Here is a 23852-nt window from a genome sequence, read left to right as displayed (position 1 = left end):
TTTCCATAACCCAATTTTGATAAAATCAAAGCCTGAATGACTGTCCATTGGGCTGAAAAGGGAGCATCCAGAAGCTTTTTTTCAGCCATTTCAAGATTGCAAAACATATCGAAATTACTTTAGTGACATCTCAAAGCAGCTTTAGTGACCTGGGCTCTCATTGTCAGATTAACGTCCAGCCAGAAACCTATGTTTTTTACTTTGGCGGACAGTTCTGGAAGAGCACCCAAGGACTCAGGCTAATGTTCTGGGTCCCAGAGCAGGGGGGTTCTTACCCAAAACCATCACCCGGTCATATTGCCATTAAGGTTTAATGAGTTGGCAGTCATCCAGGTGGAAGTCTTACCCAAGCATGAATTCAGGGCCTCAGAATTGTGGCACTCGGCAGATTACAAAAACAAATTGATTCGAGTGTTATATGTGTAGGAAAACAGGATAAGGCTGCAGTTTTCCACCAGGTCCGCAAGCATACAAACGTATATATTGAATAGCATTGGACTTAAGGCTGATCCTTGAGAGACTCCTGAAGTAAAAGCATGCGGTTTAGGAGTGGAACTGGCCGAAAACATTTAAAAGGAACGATCTTTCAAAAAAGAAGCCATCCAGGATAAGGCTGTCCCTTGGAGACTCAAGTTTGCCAGTCTTTCCAATAGAGTGGTTTTAGAACTGGGGGTCTCTAGTTGGCAGAGGTAGGTACCTTTGACCAAATAGGGACCCTTGCTTCTAAGTCAGGGACAGGGGATTACACTACTGGATAACCCCTGCTCACCCCCTTGGTAGCTTGGCACGAGCAGACAGGCTTATCTCAGAGGCAGTGTGTTAAGCATTTGTGAACACATACAGTAATACAGTGAAAACACTACAGATGGACATCACACAGGTTTTATAAAAAATAAGTATTTTTTATATAGACTTAACACAAGACCACAAACGACAAAAATCCACAATACTGTACTCAAAATTGACTTAAAGATGGTAGAAGTAACTTAGTTCAAGTTGATGGTAAATGCGACAAAGTTCTCACATAAGTACCTGGATGCATAACGCAAAATAAACAAAAGGCTCGCAGCGTTGGAGATGCGTCGGTTCCTTGCTTCGGGGAAGACGATGTGTCGCGCCTCAATGCTTGCGCAGAGTAGGGGATGCGTCTTGATCCTTACCGGAGAGGAGGTGATGCATAGATTCTCGTACTGTGGCCCGGTTGCGATGCGGCAAGATGGCGCCTCAATGCGATGCGACAATCCGGTGCGATGCAATAAGATGGCGCCCTTGATGCGACGACGTGTAGACAATGCGTGCATGCCCGGCGGCCTGTGCGGCGAACTCTGTAGCTTTGGAGCCGTGACAGGCCCTGCGACACGCTTCTCTGGTGATGCGACAGCGACCTTGCGGCGGCAACACGCTTCTCCGGTGATGCGTCGGGTAACAGCTTTGACGAAGGCACGCTTCTCTGGTGATGCGGCAACAACCTTGGTGGCGACACACTTCTCCGGTGATGCGACGGCAACAGCTGCGACTGCGACACGCTTCTTTTCGATGCGACGCGCTTCCAGCTCCCGGCGACACACAGGCTTCTGCAGATAGAATTCCCAGCAAAGGAATTCAGAGGGGAGCTTGTGGTGAAGTCTTTTGGCCCTGAGACTTCAGCAGGAGGTAAGCACAAGTTCAAGCCCTTGGAAAAATATTCTGCAAGATGATGAAAGTTCTGTAAAAGTTCCTTCTCCTTTCCTTGGCAATGAAGACAACACTGCAGGCCAACCCAGCAAACAGCACACTGGCAGAGGGGCAGTCCAAACTCCTGCAGCTTCCTTGGTTCTTCTCCTTGGCAAAAGGTTCATCTTGTTCCCAGAAGTGATCTAAAGTCTTGGATTCTGGGTCCCCATATTTATACTACTATTCTCTTGGTTCTCTGAAGGCAGAGAGGCCTTTGCCTTGTCCAACCCAGTTCTGGTCAGTCCTGGAGCACTTTGTTGACAAGACTCCTTCTTTCCTTTCACAGTGTAGGCCAGGGACATCAGACACCACAGGAGGTGGAGCCAGCATTGTGGAGGGAAGGCACAGCCCTATTCAGGTCCCAGGTGCAACTCCTCCCACCCATCTACATGCAGATCCCTCTATTCAGCCTTGTGCTGACTCACCCTGTCTCCTGAAATCCCCCAGTCCCTGTCACTCAAACTCCAGACAAGGAATACACAACCTATCAGAGGCAGGCTTGGATAGTTAGGCAAGAAAATACCTACCTTCTAAAAGTGGTATTTTCAAACACAGAATGTTAAAACCAACTTTACTAAAAGATGTATTTTATCATTCTGAGTTCAGGCATACTAAATTTGAATTTCTACCATGTTTCCTGAGTCAGTTAGGATTATAAGATGTAATAATCAAACTGCCCATTCCGGCCTATGGGGGATAGGTAGCCTTGCAATAGTGAAAAACGAAAATGGCTGTAATTCACTATTAGGACATGCCACACAAACCATGGCAGGTCCTACCTTATACTTACAATGCACCCTGCCCTTGGGCCTACCTTAGGGGTGTCTGATATGAAGATAAGGGAAGGTTTAGGGACTGGCAAGTGGGTGCACTTGCCCAGTCAACATGGCAGGACTAGACTGCCCACAGGCTCTGGCAATGGCAGGCCTGAGACACACTTTACAAGCTGCTTCTGTGGGTAGCACAACCAGTGCTGCAAGCCCACCAGCAGCATTTGATTCACAAGCCCTAGGCACACATGGTGCACTGTACTAGGGTCTGAAAAGTAAAGTAAATAATCCAATCAAGGAGTCACTAATCAATACATCAATTTAACATAGGGAGCACTTGCACTGTGGCTCTGAATAGCAGTGGCACAGTGCCCAAAGCATCTAACCAGCAAAACAGATCAAAAACAGGGGAGGCAATCAGTAAGAAAATGGAAGGGAAACTCACGTCAATGATACCAGGTCTAACAAGTGGTAAATGACACAGTGTTGAAGGCCACGCTAAGGTCGAGCAGCTTCACCCTTATCCAGAAGCCGTCTCAGATACTCAGTGTCTCACAGAAGGGCAGTTTTGGTACTGTGTCCTGCTCTAAAACCCGAATGATTATAAGGAGAATCTGGGAAAGCTGAAACAGGATATAGCGTCTGTAGGTGTAAATTATCAGAAGGATGTATTATTGGTGCTAGGCGATTTTAACCATAGATTGGATCCCCGAAGGGTGGATTGCTGGCATAAGGAATTACTAACATCTTACAATATTGAAGTGGCCATCTTCCCTAGAGGAGAGACTTCGCCACAAGATGTGATTTTTACACAGTTGATGGGCTTATTAGGCATGGTATGTGTAAATGGGAAAATGCAGTCGGATCGGCCAGCGAGCCGCACTTTTGTGAAGGGCCAGCAACTGTGCCCAATAGAATATGTGTTTTCCCATGCCTGGTGTTTTTGGTTAATCAAAAATTTTGAGGTGGTAATAATGAAAGGCAGCGATCATTACCCACTGAGGACAGAATTATTTTTATCAAGTCGCAAAAATAGAGAAAGGGTTTTACAGGTACATGTGGAGTATCCTAAACGGCTGTCAACTAGAATAACAGAGCAACATATTGAGAAGCTAAAGCAAACCCAGCTGGCTATCCCTTTAGAAGAAATTCCATCTAGAAATGGAAGCACCTGGTTTGAAACCACCATAAGCAAGTTGGTGGATACTCTAAAGATAAAATTGAAATCAAGAAAGTCAGGGCCTGGAAGTCCAAGAGTCATTAAAAATGTGCATGCTTGGTTTGACGAAGAATGCCGTGCAGCCAAGGCACAAATTAGACAGAAGGAGAGAAGATTAAGGGTAAAGTTTAAAGTGGGATTATCTTAGGCCCTCTAGACATCAACGATAAAATATAAAACATTAATTAGAAATAAAAAAAGAATTTATAAAGATAACTGCTGGGCAAACATGTTGGAGGTAATTGAAACTAGGAATGTCAAAGGATTTTGCAAATTGGTCCAGGAAAGTGTGGGCAGAAAAGTAGGATCTCTAGATTGTATGGTCCCTGAAGATGACTGGGTGGGTTAGCTGGGAGAAATATATGGGAAATGGCCATTACAAGACGAGGCAAGGATGTTAGTTTGGTCCCGGGTGAGGGATGACATAAAAGAATATTTTACTTTTAGCCATGTGAAGAAAATTATAGGTCTGAACCTTACTCGTGCCGCAGGCCCAGATAACCTTCCGGCAGTCATAATAAGAACTAGACCCGAGTGGTGGGCAGAGTTTTTCGCAAAGATGTTCCAAGTGAGCTTGGAGACAGGGATTGCACCAGAAAGCTGGAAGGGTGCAATTATAAGACCAATTCATAAGAAGGGTGATCTAAAATCACCAAAGAATTATAGGTTAATAAATCTCCTGGATATAGGGGGAAAAGTATTTGCGAAAGCCATTTTGGGATTACTTAAAGACTGGGCGGAGGAAAATCAGATTATACCCCCGGAACAGGGTTTTTTTTAAGCAGGCCACTCCACAATTGATCATTGCTTTGCTCTCTGGTCCATAGCGTGGAAGTCGATCAAACAGCGGGGAAGCTTGTTCTGTTGTTTTGTGGACTTCTGCGCAGCCTTCGATTTGGTGGACCGGGAGCTGTTGTGGGAGACACTAATTAGATATGGTATCCCAAAGGATTTGCTAAGCCTGATACAAATTCTACATACAAAGAACTGGGCCCTGATAATCTTGGACACAGATGGAAGTTTATTTGAGAAGATTGAAATTGGAAACGGGCTGCGGCAGGGATGCATATTGGCCCCGTGCTGTTTTCTCTGTTCTTAGCAGATTTCCCATTGACCATAGGGAACGTAAATGGGGCAAGCCCGAAACAAGATGGTAACCATATTGCATGTTTGCTCTATGCAGACGATCTTGTGATCATGGACCAAACTGAAATTGGCCTGCAAAGGAAACTAAATATATTTAATGATTATTGCTGCAAGAAAAAACTTGTTGTTAATATGGGTGTTAGACCTGGCATCATTGGCATGAGTCTCTCCTCCATTTTTTTCTGTTGGCCTCCTCTGTTTACGATGTTTTTTTGCTGGAATATTGCTTTGGGCACTGTGCCACTGCTGATCAGTGCCACAGTGCAAGTGCCCCCTATGTTAAATTGATACATTGATTGGTGTTACCATGATTGGCTTGGTTGACCTACTGTTCAGACCCTAGTCTAGTGCACCGCGTGTGCCAAGGGCATGTAAGTTAACTGCTGCTGGTGGGCTTGCAGCACTGGTTGTGCCACCCACAGAAGCAGCTTATCAAATGTGTCTCAGGCCTGCCACCGCAGAGCCTGCGTGCAGTCCCTGACTGCCATGTCGACTTGGCAAGGAAACCTACTTGCCAGTCTCTAAAACCTTTACTTTGCCACATTTCAGACACCTCTATGGTAGGCCCTAGGGCTGGGTGCATTGTTGGTAAAAGGTAGGTCATGCCCTGATGTGTGTGGCATGACCTAATAGTGAATTACAGCCATTTTCGTTTTTCACTATTGACTGGCTACCTGCCTCCCATAGGCCAGAATGGGCAGACGGATTATTAACTCCATTATAATCTACCTGACTCAGGGAGCATGGTAGCAGGTCGAGTTTAGTATCCCTGAATTCAGAATTTAATACACCCTTTAGGATGGATGGTTTTTAAATTCTGTGTTTGAAAATAGCCCCTTTAGAAAGTGGCTATTTTCTTGTCCAACTATCCACCGGTCTCTGCTGGTTTGGTGTGTGTGTCAGGGGCTGGGTGGCTCCAGAGGTCTGAATGAGTCAGTGTGGGGTGAATGGGGCATCTGCACTTAGAGTGGGGGAAGAGTAGTCCCTGATAGCCTGCCCTGCCTGACACCAGTGGCGTAACGAAACTTGAGGGGGCCCCCCTGCAAAGTACATGGAGGGGGCCCCCCATTCTCCTCGCCAGTCAAGAGCCCTCAGGCCAGCGACCCGCCATACTGCAGGGGCTCACCCCAGCCATAAAAAAAGGATTCTTGTTCCTCTATTGGTCACATCCGCCCTCTCATCGAGCGATTTACATACATCAGTAAATGCTGCTGCGCCCTCCAGCAAAGTTACATAACACTTCCTCCAGCCGGCCCACCAAACACATCCTCCTTCTTGAGGACCTACCTTCAAGCGAAGCCCGCTCAGTTAACCACCTCCAAACTCAGATCACTTCCGTCGTGCCTGCTACTAACTCATCCATTACACTCTACCCTCAACCCTATGAAACCCGCAATTATGCTTTTCTGCCCGCCTTTAAAACCACCCCTCGGATGTCACTGCAAACCTGTGACCGCCGCCTACTGCTCCCCTGTCCATCACCCACAGAAAGACTGATGACCGGTCACCATCTAACCACTGCCTACCAGTAAAGACAGAGCCTTTCAGCTGCTGGCCTCCCCAATGCCACTATGGAAGTTTTAAAAATGTTGAAAAATCTCTGCAACTGATCACCTCAAAACATTTCTTCCTGCTAGCCTATACGGCATCAAAGCCGTTCCTGCTACTTTTCATCCTCTGCATGATGCACACAATAATAAATGTACAAAGGGTCAGATTTTTGTTTCCTCACTCCAACATTAATTTACACTATGTACCCCACTAAACCATACCTGCTGTCAAAGGCAAACCAGATCCCATATGTAGCACCAGTCAACAAGTACCCCAAGGACAAACACCAGAGAGAATGAGCGATTCATGAATTAAACCTACAATGACAACGTAGCATTTCCCCACCAACTGTCAGCCCAGCGAAGTCTGCAACCGCACAGTAGCCATCAATACCAGCAACGTCTAAAGCGCATTTCCACTTCCTTTCTTTGGCAGCTCCTGATACATATACGTATGCCTTCTGGGCGCCATCTACCACAGACCACAGCATTCTTTGTGTCCCTAAGACTAACCGAATGCTGTCGGTGAACGCTTCTCTTCCCCCTTCCTTACTAATAACGAATGGAGGATAACGAAAAAAATATAGTATTTTCTTATGCAAATAGCGTATCAAGCACTTGCTGCCCGCAGTCCTCGCCAGATCCACCCAAATCAATATTCTGCTATCGCACCATCCTGTCACCCCTATTATTATCTGAAGATATTTTTTTATCCCTTCCTTGAACTGGGAAAAGCAATACTTTGCACAAAAACAAGTCCCTTTAAAACCTTTGCTACTTACAGACTCGCAAAGCACTTCCTTGTTTTACTAACTGTTGTAAAGCAAACGGATAACTCATTCTAGGATTGGGATTATTGTTTAGAGGTGTGGAAGTTAATACTGAGACATAGGATGATTTTTTGCATACACTCGTTCTTCCCTGCATGCGCACACAAAGAAACATTACAATTTAGCTAAACAAATTGTTTAGAAATGTACCGGAAGGTAAAGAAACAACCCAAATAATTTTTACAAAGAAAAATAGACAATCGTCAACTTTATACCCCATGACATAAAAGCCTTAGCGTGCACAGCTTGCTCAAATCCACGCTACCTAATTCTACCAAACTCAGCACATTTGAACATCTCATAATTCCATGCCACACAATTCAACTATAAATAATTTAACCCTACATTCCATACCACATAATTACAATCCTAAAAATGAAAAAACATATATTTCTACTTCACTCCATACCACATAAGTCCACATCACATAATAACATTCCACACAACTTAATAGCACTCCAAACCACATAATTACACTCCACACAACAAAATTTAAGTATACATAATTCCACTTCAACCTATATAATTATACGTCACACAACATATTTACACTCAACTTTAAAACACAGAATTACCCTCCACAAAATACAACTCTGCAACATGCTACATAATTCCACTCCGCACAATTATACACCACACAATGCCACATAATTCCACACGTCTCACAATTCCACAATTCATCCCCACACATTTCATCACACATAATTACTCCACATAATACCACTCAGCACCACATAATTAACCTCCACATAATTATGCACTCATCCATATTGCATAAATACACTCCACATAAATCTAGTCTATGCCACGTAGCAACATTCCACATACACTCGTTCTTTCCTGCATACGCACAAAAAGAAACATCACAATTTAGCTTAACAAATTGTTCAGAAATGTACCGGAAGGTAAAGAAACAGCCCAAATTATTTTTACAAAGAAAAATAGACAATCGTCAACTTTATACCCCATGACATAAAAGCCTTAGCGTGCACAGCTTGCTCAAATCCACGCTACCTAATTCTACCAAACTCAGCACATTTGAACCTCTCATAATTCCATGCCACACAATTCAACTATAAATAATTTAACCCTACATTCCATACCACATAATTACAATCATAAAAATGAAAAAACATATATTTCTACTTCACTCCATACCTCATAATTCCACATCACATAATAACATTCCACACAACTTAATAGCACTCCAAACCACATAATTACACTCCACACTACACAATTCAAGTACACATAATTCCACTTCAACCTATATAATTATACGTCACACAACATATTTACACGCAACTCCAAAACACAGAATTACCCTCCACAAAATACAACTCTGCAAAATGCTACATAATTCCACTCCGCACAATTATACACCACACCATGCCACATAATTCCACACGTCACAATTCCACAATTCATCCCCACACAATTCATCACACATAATTACTCCACATAATACCACTCAGCACCACATAATTAACCTCCACATAATTATGCTCTCATCCATATTGCATAAATACACTCCACATAAATCCAGTCACGTAGCAACATTCCACATAACTACACTTCACACCATGCCTCATAATACCACTCAACATAATTTTCACCCAGCAGCGAACAATTCCACGTCACACATTTCAACTCTACACATTTCCATTCCACACCACATAATTCAACAACAAACTACATAATTCAAACCAACAACAGAATTACATAACACACCACATACATCCAATCTACACCACAAAATTCCACATCATGCTATAATATTTAACAGCACACCACATAAGTAAACTCCACTACATACTACTCCACAACGCAAAATACCATTCCAGATAATCTCATTCCAAGACACACAATCCCACTCCATGACACACAATCCCACTCCACATATTTCCAGTACACTCAATACCACACAATTACTATCCACATAATTACATTATTTCGCTACACAGATCCAATCCACACAATACAATTCCACAACTAACAATTCCAATCCAAACCACATATGTCCACTTGACACCACACACATTCACTCCACTCCAAGCAGAAAACACATAGGTAAAATACACTGTCCTTTACAATGTCAATAGCTCTAACTCTCACAAATGCGAGACCAATTGCATTGCAAATGCTTGTTTACCTTCCAATGCGACCGAGCAGATCCTGTTCATTTTTTTTATTTTTATTTATTTTATGGAGTTTTATATAGCTCGAACTTGACCCGTATCGGGTATCATAGCGCTTTACATGAGTACCAGTTGCGTTACATGAGGACACATTCATATTTGTTAGGCACAGGTAGATTAAGTGATTTGCCCAGAATCACAGGATGTTCAGCGTCATTGTTGAAACTCGAACCCAGTTCCCCAGTCAACCGCCCTAGCCGTTAGGCCAACTCCTCTCCCAAGTATGAGTAAGAATAGGCATAAGAAGGGCTAAGCAGAAGAGCTGAAGTATTTAGATGTAAAAGTAGTGGAAGGTAGGTTCAAGTAGGAGTATGCAGGAGTAAGAGTGCAAGTAGGAGTAGGTAGGACTAAGTTAATGGTAATAAGGGCATTGGTAAATACGGTAGCAAAAGTAAGAATAGCAGTTAGAAGACGTAATAGGAGTAAGAGGAGAAATGAGTAAGAGCAGGAGGAAATAGGCGTAATAAATTGTAAGTGGAAGCAAGAGTATGTTGGAATAATAAAACGTAAGAGTGGGAACAAATATGAGGTGTAAGAGAAAGGTAAAATTAAGAGGTTACGTAGCACAGTAAGAGGAAGTATGCAACATATGAGTAGAAACAAAAATAAGCAGTAGGCATAAGTAGGAAAAGTTAGTAACTTAAGTGCAAGATTAATGAAAGTAAGATTGAAAGAGACCAAGATGAGAAAAGAAAGACGAAGACAGCAAATCCTTCCATATTCTTCTACGACTCCAGTGCTAACAAAGCATGACATGCTTTTCATTTTATGTACACATCAGATGAAGAGCAAGGACCTTCCATTAAGCGCTATTGTAACACGCTTCAGTTGGTAACTTGCGTGCAGCTGAAATAGGTACAATTTATGTGTTTTATAGCGCTCACAAACAGCATAAGCGTGTTTCTTGGCACTATTTCAACAAAAGTTAACACTATGCCACTGGCAGAGGTGAAATTTGTTTTATTAATGGGTTGCACACAGACCGGTCTCTGTGACGTGCTGTTCGACGAAAAAGTGCAAGAAAAGACTTCTTAATACCACGTGAGCAGCACTTCAGAACTGTTTGGATAAAGCTTAGCCGATGCCCGGGAGCCGAATAGTAATTTTTGTGTGTCTCTGGCGCCCAGTAGCAGTGCGTTTACCCCGAGGGCCACATTTGGCATGTTCTGATTTGAACTCACCATTATAGAGAGAATGTAATACTAGGTCATTTATTGTCACATGCAACAAGGGTTGTCAATCCCGGCCCCCTTTCTCTGTAGTCCCCGGCACCTGTTTAGAGGTGGACAGGAAGGAGCCCTCTCTCCTTCCAGCACAGCAAGCAATACCACAGAACAGTGCCAAGACCAACACAAACGGCTCCCGGTAGCTCAGCTCATGTGCCCCGGTAGATGTGAGGCTGTGAGCTGATGAGTAAGAGGTTTAGGAGCAGGGTGAGGAGCTGGCAGCCTACACCAGGGTGGAGCAACAGCACCGAGGCGTCTACAGCAACAGGGGACGGGTCTCCTCAGCTCCGAAGTGTGAGGCCAGCACGTGGGAGCCATGCAGCGGCAGCCAATGCTTGTGAAGCAAGTAATCAAGCATTGGCAAAGGTAAAATAAAACCAAGCTAGTGCCAACTAACACGAAGGGTGGGACGGGGAATGGTAAAATTGGGGGCAGGAGGCAAGCCCAGCTCCAGGAATTTTTATTTGGGTGGGCCAAGGGTACATTCGGGTGGGCCACTGCTGGCCCAATTTATCGCTTATATATCTAGCCAGGCCTGCTTCTGGGCCCTCCTTTATCTCTCCTTACTCTTACAAGGCACAGTAAAACGCACTCTTTTCAAAGTCTCTTTCTAAATGTTATCACTCTCAAAAAGTGCTTTTCTTCCATGCAATGTCCCTTTGATGGGAAGAGGAAGTTTCTAAGGTGGGAGTATCAAGCAAGTGACACTACCCGGGCTTCCTCTGTGCGAGCCTTCAGGGAGAAACCCTCTTCATTACTACCTCCACCTGACCTCTGACTCTGCAGCGCACTCTCTTACAGGCTTGATTATCCACTTTTCTACCACCCTTCTCCATCACACCTTATCTCACAGCTGACCTTGGGACCCAGCCCCATATCAGCCACCATTCAGTTCCACTTTCACTATTCCCAGTAAAAAACAATAGTAAAATCACCTTCAAACTTGAAACATTGAATATAGCAGTAAAAATAATTAGCATGCATGTTAAAGTATGCTCCACAGTTGTCCTAATCACCTGACTGTTAATTAAATAAATGAAAACAGAAAGGCCATGACAGGGCTGGCTTTATTGCTGGTGCAAACGTCTTTTTTACCTCTTTTTTGACCTCTTTCTCTGTAGATAGCTTAACTACCACCCTCCAACAGTACCCTTCATCTCACCATAGCCACTCCCCCTCATGGCCTCCTCCTCAGACTCCCTAACTACCACCCTCCACCAGTGTCCCCCATCTTTCTGTAGCTCCCCCACACCCCATGACCTCCTCCTCAGATTCCCTCACTGCCACCCTCCACCAGCGCCCCTCATAGCTTCGTATTTCCCCCCACTCCATGACCTCCTCCTCGGATTCCCTGCCACCCTCCACCAGTGCCCCTCATCTCTCTGTAGTCCCCCCCCCATGACTCCCTCATCAGATTCCTTCACTGCCACCCTCCACTAGTGCCCCTCATCTCTCTATAGTTCCCCCACCCCATGACCTCCTCCTTGGCTTCCCTCACTGCCATCCTTCACTAGTGCCTCTCATTTCTCTGTAGCCCCCCACCCCATGACCTCCTCCTCAGATTCCCTCACTGCTCCCTCAACCAGCGCCCTCATCTCTCTGTAATTCCCCACCGAGCCCCATGACCTCCTCCTCGGATTACCTCACTGCCACCCTCCACCAGTGCCCCTCATCTCTCTGTAGTTTCCCCCCACCCCTGACCTCCTTCTCAGATTCCCTCACTGCCACCCTCCACCAGTGCCCCTCATTTCTCCATAATTCCCCCCACCCCCATAACCTCCTCCTCAGATTCCTTCACTGCCACCCTCCACCAGCATCCCTCATCTCTCCGTAGATCCCCCCACCCGTGACCTCTTTGGATTCCCTCACTGCCACCCCCCACTAGTGCCCCTCAGCTCTCTGTAGTTCCCCCACCTCATGACCTCCTCCTCCGCTTCCCTCACTGCCAACCTCCACTAGTGCCCCTCATTTCTACATAGCCCCCCCACCCCATGACCTCCTCCTCAGATTCCCTCACTGCTCCCTCCACCAGCGCCCCTCATCTCTCTGTAGTTCCCCCCCACCCCATGACCTCCTCCTCAGATTTCTTCACTGCCGCCCTCCACCAGTACCCCTCATCTCTCTGTAGTTCCCCTTCACCCTGTGACGACCTCCTCGGATTCCCTCACTGCCACCCTCCACTAGTGCCCCTCATCTCTCTGCTGTTCCCCCACCCCGTGACCACCTCCTCTGACTCCCACACTGCCACCCTCCACCAGTGCTCCTCATCTCACTGTAGCTCCCCACCCCATTACCTCTTCCTCGTTTTCCCTCAATGCCACCCTCCACTAGTGCCCCTCATCTTTCCGCAGCTCCACCCCCACTCCAGGACCTCCTCCTCGGCTTCCCTCACTGCCACTCTCCACTAGCGCCCCTCATCTCTCTGTAGTTCCACCCACCCCGTTGACCTCCTCCTCTGACTCCCTCACTGCCACCCTCCACCAGCACCCCTCATCTCTCCGTAGCTCCCCACCCCATGACCTCTTCCTCGGATTCCCTCACTGCCACCTTCCACTTGTGCCCCTCATCTCTCCATTGCCCCTCTCTCATATCCATTCCATTTGTTGTACAGCGCTACTCATATGAGTGTAGGGTGTCACAGTACTTTACATAACAGCACGCATTATACAGAGACAATAAATCAGTCCATGGGGAATGTCACATAAGCCAATGAGGATTACAAGGTGTAGAAATCACGTCATCCATACTGGTGGGCAATATATTTTACGGGGGTTTGGACTGGAGAAGCACAAACTCAGGATTTAAAGAGTACTCCAGTGGTTGGGGGTTGGCTTTACTGATAAAAATGTATAACTGCCCAAACAAACTCTTTTTGGCAACATTAGAATAATGAAGGAATGGAGAAGTTCTAACTATATCACAATACAAAAAAGCGAAGTTTGTATGCAGCTCTTTAAAGACAGTTCATAGGTCACTGTCCTATGTTAGGATAGTAACTTCTGAACTGCAAGTAACACAAGGATATCTGTGACAGAGGTAGTAACCCACTGAGCTATTCCCATAAAATTCAGTTTATCAGCACTTAAAAACTACCAACAGACAAGTGGTTACTCTGCAGCAGGATCGTAAATCACCAGTTATCTGCACAGTTTTTATTGTAGTTGTACATCGGTGGGAGGGCCATGGCTCATGTTTGGGTGGGCCAGGCTCATGTTTGGGTGGGCCTGACCCACCCGGCCCACCCCACCCTCTAGAACCGGGCCTGGCAGGAGGTAACATATCCTGCACTTGTTAGTGGTATGAGACAAAGAAAAGGGTCAGCGACAGGAGGATATTTACAGCTGGGACTAATTAAAGTCCCAGATAACCTATCTGTAGAAATATAAATGCTGCATTTTAAAACATATCAGGCATTTGTTATCAACCCACAACATAGCATGTTTTTTGAAGGAGCTCACAATGAAAACTCACAATTAAAACTGCTAGACTTACCAACGCTGCAGAATGTTATCTGTCCTGCTCTTTACAAGTCTAACCTCTCTCCCTGAAAGCCCCGGTGTTTCTGAAGAGTGCAGGGCCCCATCCTTTTTCCGGCTGGGCTCTGACTGAAGAGAAACAATGTAACTTGTTACTTTGTTTCTCTTCAGTCCTGCCCTGGGTCAGCGCGAGGAGCTCTGAGCAGGCTGCAGACTGCACCTGCTTTCTAGAGCAAGCATTTCTCTCCCAGCTCTTTACCGAAGAGCAGAGGGGGCCCCCTTCACCTAACCGAAGACTGGGGGCCCCCCCGCACCGCGGGGGCGTTTGTTACGCCCCTGCCTGACACAATGCTGGCTCCACCTCCTGCCGGGCGACTGATAGCCCTGCCCCTGCCAGTGACAATACTGGCTCCACCTCCGGCTGGGCGGCTAATGACCCTGCCCTGCTCAGTGAATAGGCCAGGTGCCTCGGCCTGGCAACACCCACAACAAACCTAGGATGGGGGGAATTTCCCTGCTTGGACAAAGGGAACAAAGCAGAAAAGGGGTATAAAAGAAGGACCCCTGAACCAAAGAACTTAGATCACTTCTGACAAGGAAACCTCTAGGACTTCACCCTCTACTGAATTGCTGGTTGCTGGAAAGTGTTATTTCCAGTGCACAGGGGAAATCTGCAGTCTCGACGTCGCCGACGCCGCCAAATCCAGCTCGACATCGTGAGTAACGGCTCCAGTGCTCCGAGCCTTCGACGCCGGACGCCGGGCCCGATCGACGCCAGTAGCGACGCCAGTGAGTAGTGAGTTCGGCTCCAGCTCCAAGTGACCCCGTCTTGACGCCGGTATCGACGCCAGTGAGTAGTGAGTTCGGCTCCAGCTCCAAGCGACCCCATCTCGACACCGCTGCTGATCGCATCGACGCAACGCCCTTCTCGACGCCGTGAGCGCTGCTCCAGCCCGACACCTCTCGACGCCGCTGCGGATTGCCCCGAATCCGAGGCACGATCGACGCCGACCCTTCGACGCCGACCCCTCATCGCCGTGGATCATCGTTTTCTTCATTCCAAAGGTACTGTGTTTGTGGGGTCTGTTGCAACTCCAGGCTCGACGTAGCGCTCCTCGCGGTCGACGCCGAACCTTGGGAATATCGTAAACTCGACGTCGTGTGACTCCTGTGGGGGTCACATTGTTGCCAAGAACTGTGTTTCAGAAGAATACTTAGTTTTGTTGCTAAAGAACTATTTCCTAAGAAGAAACATTACCTGAACTATTATTTTTCCTTCCAAAGAGTATTTATTAAGATTGTGGTATATTTTTGTCGTTATTTGGTCTTGTGCTAAGCCTTATATAAAAATACTATTTTTATAATAACTCCTGTGTTGTGTCCATTTGTAGTGTATTCGCTTTATTACTGTATGTGGTCATAAATGCTTAACACACTGCCTCTGAGATAAGCTTGTCTGCTCTGCCAAGCTACCAAGAGGGTGAGCAGGGGTTATCTGAGTGTGTAATCCCCTTGCCCTGACTAGAGAAGGTGGGTCCCTATTTGTCAGAAGTGTATACCTCTGCCAACTAGAGACGGCCGGTTCTAACATTGGTGGTCAGCGGTGAGGATTGAACTTTGCATGTATGACTCATGTGCAGTGATTAGTGTACGCTACATAGTGAAAGCAGACCATAGCGCAGCCACAATCTGTTTTGGTAGGATCTTCTATTTTTGTTCTCCGCTTTCCTGGAGCTTATTTTTTAAACACTGCCAGTTTTGACCATGGAGGATGCCGGAGCTGCTACCCCTGCTGTTATTGTTGTGGAGGAATTTGATAAAAAATTGATAAATCAGTACAAGAAAAAGGAGCTAGAGCAATTTTGCAAGCAGTTTAAAGTTCCTACCACAGGTCTCAGAGTGAGAAAGGACTTCCTTAAAGCGCTGAAGGCCTGGTTAGAGGCCAGAAATCCCTCTGATCTGGGGGTGGTACTGGAAGAGGAAGAGGTCATGAATGGGCACGTGGCATCTCCCGGCAGCAGTGTTTCCTCTAAGAGCCTTTCTCCTGAAGAGTTGGAAGACAGGGAGAAGGAGAGGGAGTACAAGTTAGAGATGGCAAAACTTAAATTAGGAGGGCAGTTGGAGTTAGAGAATACAAGAAGCAAGAGAGAAGCTGAAATGGAGAGCAAAAGATTAGATTTTGAAAGAGAGAAATTAGCGTTTGAACGTGAGAAGATGTTGAGGGAGATGGAGCTTAAAACTAAGAGTTTAGAGTTGAATCCCTCTGGTGGCAGCACTCCATCTGTGCCTGCAGAAAGTAGGTTTTATTTTCCCAAAGATGTGATAAAAGATTACAGTAGAAATGAGGATATTGGTCAATGGTTCAAAGCATATGAGTTAGCATTGTTGGCCCACCGGGTCCCTGAGAAAGATTGGGGAGCGGGGTTGTGGGGTCGCTTTGTCAATGAAGGGAGAGATACCTTGTTGGACATGCCTGCTGAGGAAAGGATGTCTTATACTCATATGAAAGATGCTTTAATGTTAAGGTATGGCTTAACTCCAGAAAAGTACCGACAAGCCTTTAGAGAATGTAAGAAGTTGCCTGGTACTACGTGGGTTGAATATGTGTCCTTTTTTTGCAGAGCCATGGATGGCTGGGTAAAGGGTAGCAAGGTGGATAGTTATGATGCTCTTTATGATTTGTGTGCATGGGAGCACTTGTCTAATAACTGTTTTCCAGAGCTACGCCAGCACCTTATTGATAGCAAGATATCTAGCCCTAGAAAACTTGCTGAGGAGGCGGACCGCTGGGTCAGTACCAGGGTCCACAAGGGTCCAGTGGGAGACTCAGCCAAAGGTGGGCAGGGTCCCCAGCAGAAGAGTGGAGGGGACAGGGGTAAACAGAGGGAGTTTCAGAAAGGGCCCCAAAGTAATCCCCAAGGGAACCAAGGGAAGGGTTCCCAGCCTCCCCCTGTAAAGAAGCCAGAGGTCCCGACAGGTAAACCTGTTCCCAGGGGCCCAATGACCTGCTACGTTTGTAAGCAGGCGGGACACCGTTATTATGATCCCCAGTGTCCCATGAAGGATTCGAATTCACCACCGCGTGCACCCCCCGTCAGGTAGCGAATGTAGCCCTGGGAGGGAGCGAGATGGGTGCCCCCGGTGGGTGGGGTCCCGCAGAAATGTCCCTGGTCTCTTTAGGAGACGTGGAAATGGTCCCTCCAACCCCTCTGCCTAATAACACTAAGAAATATAGGTAGTGGGTGACCATTAATGGCCATAGGGTGGAAGCTCTCAAAGACACCGGAGCAAGTGTGACAGCTGTCAAGTGTCACTTGGTGTCCAGAGAGCAGGTGGTCCCTCATGCATTCTATCCTGTTGTAGCTGCTGAAAACTCACAGATCAAGTTCCTTTTGAGTGGGGGGGGGGGTCTCAGGTACTCTCCAGGTTGCTGTGAGGCCAGCCATGCCTGTTGATTGTCTCCTGGGCAATGATTTGGAGGACTCCCCTTGGGCTAAGGTGGAGCGAAAAGCGCATCTGGAAATGTTGGGTCTGCCGGAGTGGGTGTGTGCGACCACCCGGTCCATGTCAGCTAGTAAGGGTGTTGATGGGGTCCTGGAGCCTGAAAGTATGGCCCAGGACCCAACCATGAAGAGAAGAGGCAGGGGGCGCGGGAAACCGTCCCCAATCGTTCCCACGGTCCAGGAGGGAGCAGACCCTGAGGGGGATGCCCTGGAACCTACAGGGGAACAAGTGGGAGACTGGGAGACCTGCCCGAGCTGACCCATTGGCAGCAGGATGGTGGTCCCTCCAGGGAGGAATTTTGTGCTGAACAGAAAGTGTGCCCTTCTCTTGTGGGTATGAGGCAGCAGGCCTCAGCCCAAACGACAGGTGATCAGTCAGGATCACATTGGATTTATGGGAGAACGACCTCCTGTATAGCGAGCCTAAGGCTGCTGAGCCTGGGTCAGCCCGTGTGCTGGTGGTACCCCAGCGCTTCAGAGCCTTCCTACTGGGGTTGGCTCATGACGTTCCGTTAGCTGGACATCTGGGGCAGGACAAGTCCTATGACAGGCTTGTCACCCATTTTTATTGGCCCCAGATGAGAAGGGATTCAGACATCCATTGTAGGACCTGCCAAACTTTCCAGGCAAGTGGGAAAAGTGGGCGGAAGCAGAATGCTCCCCTCCAACCTTTTCCCGTAGTCAGTACCCCCTTTGAGCGAGTGGGGATTGACATTGTGGGGGCACTGGACCCCAAGACAGCCATGGGCAACAGTTTTATCCTGGTCTTGGTGGACCATGCCACCGGGTACCCGGAAGCCATGCCTCTCCGCACAGTGACGTCCCCCGTGGTGGGACGGGCACTGATGGGTGTTTTCTCCCGCATGGGGTTCCCCAGAGAGGTGGTGTCAGACCGGGGCACCAACTTCATTTCTAATTATATGAAGTCTCTGTGGAAGGAGTGTGGGGTAACCTACAAGTTTACTACTCCTTACCACCCTCAAGGTAATGGGCTGGTTGAGAGATTCAACTGGACCCTAAAAGGCATGATTATGGGTCTTGAAGAACCAATGAGGCGTAAATGGGACGTCCTCTTACCATGCCTGCTGTTTGCTTACCGTGAGGTGCCACAAAAGTCTCTTGGGTTCAGTCCCTTTGAGCTTTTGTATGGACACCCGGTAAGAGGGCCTTTGAGTCTGGTCAAAGAAGGCTGGGAGCAATCTCCCAGGAAACCTCCCCAGGATGTATACAGTTACATGCTGGCCGTTTAGGAACCAGACTCGGCGCTTCAGAGATCTTGCTCAGGCAAATCTGGAGGCCAGCCAGGAAGAGATGAAGCGGTGGTACGACCAGAATGCCACTCTGGTTGAGCTTCAACCTGGTCAGAAAGTTTGGGTCATGGCCCCTGTAAAACCTTGTGCGCTCAAGGACAGGTGGAGTGGACCATTTGAGGTTGTGGAGAAAAAGAGCGATGTCACCTACTTGGTGGACTTGAAGTCTCTCAGGAACCCCTTGAGGGTCCTGCATGTCAACCGGTTAAAGCCCCACTTAGAAAGGTCTGAAGTGGGCATGCTCCTAGCCACAGATGCTGGAATGGAGGAGGAGAGTGAGCCTCTTCCTGACCTCCTGTGTGCAAAAGAGCAAGATGGGTCAGTGGATGGTGTTGTCCTCTCTGACACACTGACCCCTGAGCAGCAGCAAGATTGTCGCCATCTGCTGGGACAATTCCCTGATCTGTTCTCCTTAATCCCTGGTGTCACTCAGTGGTGTGTCCACGATGTGGACACCGGGGACAGCACACCTGTGAGGCACAAGGCCTACAGGGTGACTGACAAGGTCAGAGCATACATCAAGGAGGAGGTCTCCAAGATGTTTGCCCTAGGGGTGGTTGAGTCCTCTAGCAGTCCTTGGGCCAGCCCAGTGGTCTTGGTCCCAAAGGCTGCAGCGCCTGGTGCTTCACCAGAACTTCGGTTCTGTGTGGATTACCGAGGTCTTAATTCGGTCACCAAGACTGACGCGCACCCAATCCCCAGAGCTGATGAGCTCATAGATCGGTTGGGGGCTGCCCGGTACCTTAGTACGTTTGATCTAACGTCTGGGTACTGGCAGATCTCCTTGACCAATGGGGCAAAAGAGAGGTCCGCATTCTCCACACCAGATGAGCACTACCAGTTCCGGGTTATGCCCTTTGGGCTGAAGAATGTCCCTGCCACATTCCAGAGGTTGGTCAACCAGGTATTGGCTGGACTGGAGGATTTCAGCGCCGCCTACCTGGACGACATAGCAGTGTTCAGCGCCAGCTGGGAGGAACACTTGCGCCACCTCCAGGAAGTGTTGTTGGCCCTGCGCAGAGCGGGCCTCACAATCAAGGCCAGTAAGTGCCAGATTGGGCAGGGTTCAGTGGTGTACTTGAGGCACCAAGTAGGGAGCAGCAAGGTGGCCCCCCTGCAACCCAAGATAGATACCATCCTGGCTTGGGAACCGCCCAAAACCCAGACTCAGGTGAGAGCCTTCTTGGGTCTCACGGGTTACTACAGGAGGTTTGTCAAGGGGTATGGCAACATTGTGCACCCCTTGACCTCGCTGACTTCCAGGAAGCAGCCAAGACTTGTGATCTGGACTGACGCCTGTCAGAAAGCCTTTGACACCCTGAAAACTGCAATGTGTACAGCACCGGTCCTCCAGGCGCCCAACTTCTCCAAAGAGTTCATTGTCCAGACGGACGCTTCAGAGCATGGTGTGGGGGCTGTTCTAGCACAGATAAATGAGGAGGGCCGAGACTTACCTGCAGCCTTCATCAGCCGGAGGTTACTTCCCAGGGAACAGAGGTGGAGTGCAATAGAGTGTGTGGCATTTGCTGTGGTCTGGGCGCTGAAGAAGCTAAGACCCTACCTGTTTGGGACTCACTTCCGGGTTCAGACAGACCACAGGCCCCTCAGATGGTTAATGCAGATGAGGGGTGAAAACCCAAAGCTGTTGAGGTGGTCCATTTCCCTACAGGGGATGGACTTTACGGTGGAACACCGCCCTGGTACAGATCACGCCAATGCTGATGGTCTGTCCAGATTTTTCCGCCTTAGTGATGAGGACTCCCTGGGTGAAGGGTAGTTCTCCCCACATTTCAGCTGGAGGGGACACGTGTTAGACCTGGCATCATTGGCATGAGTCTCTCCTCCATTTATTTCTGTTGGCCTCCTCCGTTTACGATGTTTTTTTGCTGGAATATTGCTTTGGGCACTGTGCCACTGCTGATCAGTGCCACAGTGCAAGTGCTCCCTATGTTAAATTGATACATTGATTGGTGTTACCATGATTGGCTTTGTTGACTTACTGTTCAGACCCTAGTCTAGTGCACCGCGTGTGCCAAGGGCATGTAAGTTAACTGCTGCTGGTGGGCTTGCAGCACTGGTTGTGCCACCCACAGAAGCAGCTTATCAAATGTGTCCCAGGCCTGCCACCGCAGAGCCTGCGTGCAGTCCCTGACTGCCATGTCGACTTGGCAAGGAAACCTACTTGCCAGTCTCTAAAACCTTCACTTTGCCACATTTCAGACACCTCTATGGTAGGCCCTAGGGCTGGGTGCATTGTTGGTAAAAGGTAGGTCATGCCCTAATGTGTGTGGCATGACTTAATAGTGAATTACAGCCATTTTTGTTTTTCACTATTGAAGGGCTACCTGCCACCATAGGCCAGAATGGGCAGACGGATTATTAACTCCATTATAATCTACCTGACTCAGGGAGTATGGTAGCAGGTCGAGTTTAGTATCCCTGAATTCAGAATTTAATAACACACCCTTTAGGATGGATGGTTTTTAAATTCTGTGTTCATGGACAAAACAAAAACCTTGAGCTTTGGCCGGACAAAAGTTGGGTTCACGTGGTTTTTGGGGGCTGAAAAAATAGAAACAGTTACAGAATATAGGTATCTGGGAATGAGGCTTGAAAGAAATTTGAAATGGCATACCCACCTAGATGCGCTAAAATTAAAAACATCAGCATCGATTAGCGGACTGAAACTAATCAATAAAGCTTATGGTGTGATGTCAGATAGACCAGTTTTAAAAGCTTATTCGGCCATGGTACCCACGCAATTTCTGTATGGCGCGGAATTGTTATATCTGAGTGGCAAAGAGGGTTGGGATGTTGAGGAAGGTAAAAATGTAAAAAAAACTATTCACACTCCCTCTGTCGGCAATGGTCCAGGCCGTAAGACTTGAATTGGGACTGACCTCATGGAGTATTTTAGCCGGTATGGCCCTACTTCGTTTCTGGCAACGCCTAGGAGTAGGCGAGAACTCCAAAATATCACAATGGTGCAAAAACAAAATCCAGAATAGCAAATTAAAAAGGGCGAGAGAGACTAGAGTTATCATGACGAAGCTGTGTTGCCTGATGAAGGTTAAATTGTGCCCCTTTACCTACATGATTAATATTGATAAAAAGGTACTTAGGACGCAGGGGAAAGAAATATCGCGGGTACAGGACCAAAACTACCTTTCAAACAAAATCTCAGTACATTTTATGACTGCTGCATGGAAAAACGGGCAATGCTTCCCCTACGGTGACAGTTTACCCGATTGTCATTTACGAAGAGAGGTTTTAAGGGTACGAATTGGGGTGAACCCTTTTTATGTAAATAATGTGGTAAAATGCTCAATGATCGATAAGACGGGAAGTTGTATTTGCACTTTGGGCTCCTCATGTGACCTGCGACATATTTTAATGGATTGTCAGAAGTTTCTTGAGATTCGAATTATGTTTTTAAGACCGATATTTAGAAAATATGAGATTAAAAATAGGTCACAGGCAGTAATCTTGGTGACTGAAATGAGCCATTTAGATATTGCCGTTGCCATTGGGAAATTTATGCAAATAGTGAAGGCAGTTTCTTTATTTTAATGAGATTTTAATATTTACCCTGATAGAATTGATGGAGGGTTTTATAATAATGTGTGTTTTAAGATGCGTTTTAATGTATTTAAGGATGTGTCATTTTAGATGTATTTTAACAACGATCTGTAATGTTTGAAGACCAATGGTCCAAATAAACGTAGATTAAACAGAAAGACAGAGTGAACTAATGTTAAGTTGTGGGCGGGCTCCAAGCCCTTTACTGTTAACAATCCCCCTGGCAGCAACAGCCAGACCATAAAACAGATACCCTCGCATTGAAGATGTCTGTTCTTTCTAACCACTTATTTCTTTATTTCTCAAATTCTCTTTCTAACTCGCTCTCTCACACACACACATGCAGCAGTGATGGTTGTATTTTGTATTACACGTCTTCTCACGCTTTCAGTTGTAAAACAACTCATGTCTACACTATAGAAGTGTATGATTCAAGCAAACCTGATGCAGAACAGTAGATTTAAATCGGTTTTGGTGATTTCAAGTTGTCACTTGACCGTTTCACAGATATTTAGTTGAGAAAAAACACAAACTCGAATTTGAGACATTTAAAAACTTCTGAACTAGTGATTCTTTGATTTTCCTCATATTAAAGAGTGTTATTTATACAGACGTAAAGCTAACGTGTTTGTGTCAATTGGAGCTGCCCTGATGCCTCCCTAAACAGCTCCGCCCAAGTCAGGCGTATAACTGCCACCCTACCTGAAGAAATGTTTAATGCGCCTGCGCTATACGCCACGTGATCTCCGCTTTGGTGTTGCACCTGTTCTACTTTTACATTACCAACTATTCCGCTTCATGCATAACTAAGAGCAACCATTCCCAAGGTTGCTACAAACATGCAAAGGGTGAAATCACCTTTCAGAGAGACAAAACAAGCAACTAAGAGCTAAACGTTCACTGACAGGGGGTAATAGCGAGACGTCTTTGACATAATAGCCTGAAGTCGGAAGTATCGGTAACTCGCTACTTACAGATGACTCACTGGCCAGAATAAGCCTGCGGCAGTACCTCCAGCTGAAGGGCTGCCCTCCGCATCCCAACCCCTCCTCAGGAGAGAGAGCACCGCGCACGCTAAGCAAGGTGGGCGTGTCACGCACTTTGTCTCTGTAAGGCATCAACGCGCACTTTTATATCTGAAGGGCTCCCATGTCAACCATTGTTTGTTTGTTTGGACTTCCAGGCATTTTCCTCAATAGGTGAAACTAGTTTGACTTGGTTGCGTTTTGCGGTTAAGAGCAACACCCCTGCAAAGGAGGAGGCGTGTTTGTTGCTTCAATGTGGTGCGAACCTTGCACAGAAATGTGCCCCATCATCGTTGAAACAGGGGGA

The 23852-nt window shown here is 47.0% G+C and overlaps 1 long non-coding RNA gene across 1 annotated transcript in view; it reads right to left on the bottom strand.

The window, feature by feature from the left end:
- Window positions 1-23610, bottom strand: part of LOC146862825 (uncharacterized) — an 83285-nt gene extending 59675 nt beyond the window's left edge. Inside the window, exon 1 of the long non-coding RNA XR_014978508.1 lies at window positions 23495-23610. This is a non-coding gene — a long non-coding RNA (uncharacterized LOC146862825). The remainder of the gene's footprint in view (window positions 1-23494) is intronic.
- Between the last annotated feature and the right edge of the window lie 242 nt (window positions 23611-23852).

Source organism: Triturus cristatus, chromosome 2_2 (genome assembly GCF_964204655.1).
Source record: "Triturus cristatus chromosome 2_2, aTriCri1.1, whole genome shotgun sequence".
NCBI lineage: Eukaryota > Metazoa > Chordata > Amphibia > Caudata > Salamandridae > Triturus > Triturus cristatus.
Note: the sequence above shows the minus strand (reverse complement) of the source record. Positions and strands in the feature narration are given on the sequence as shown.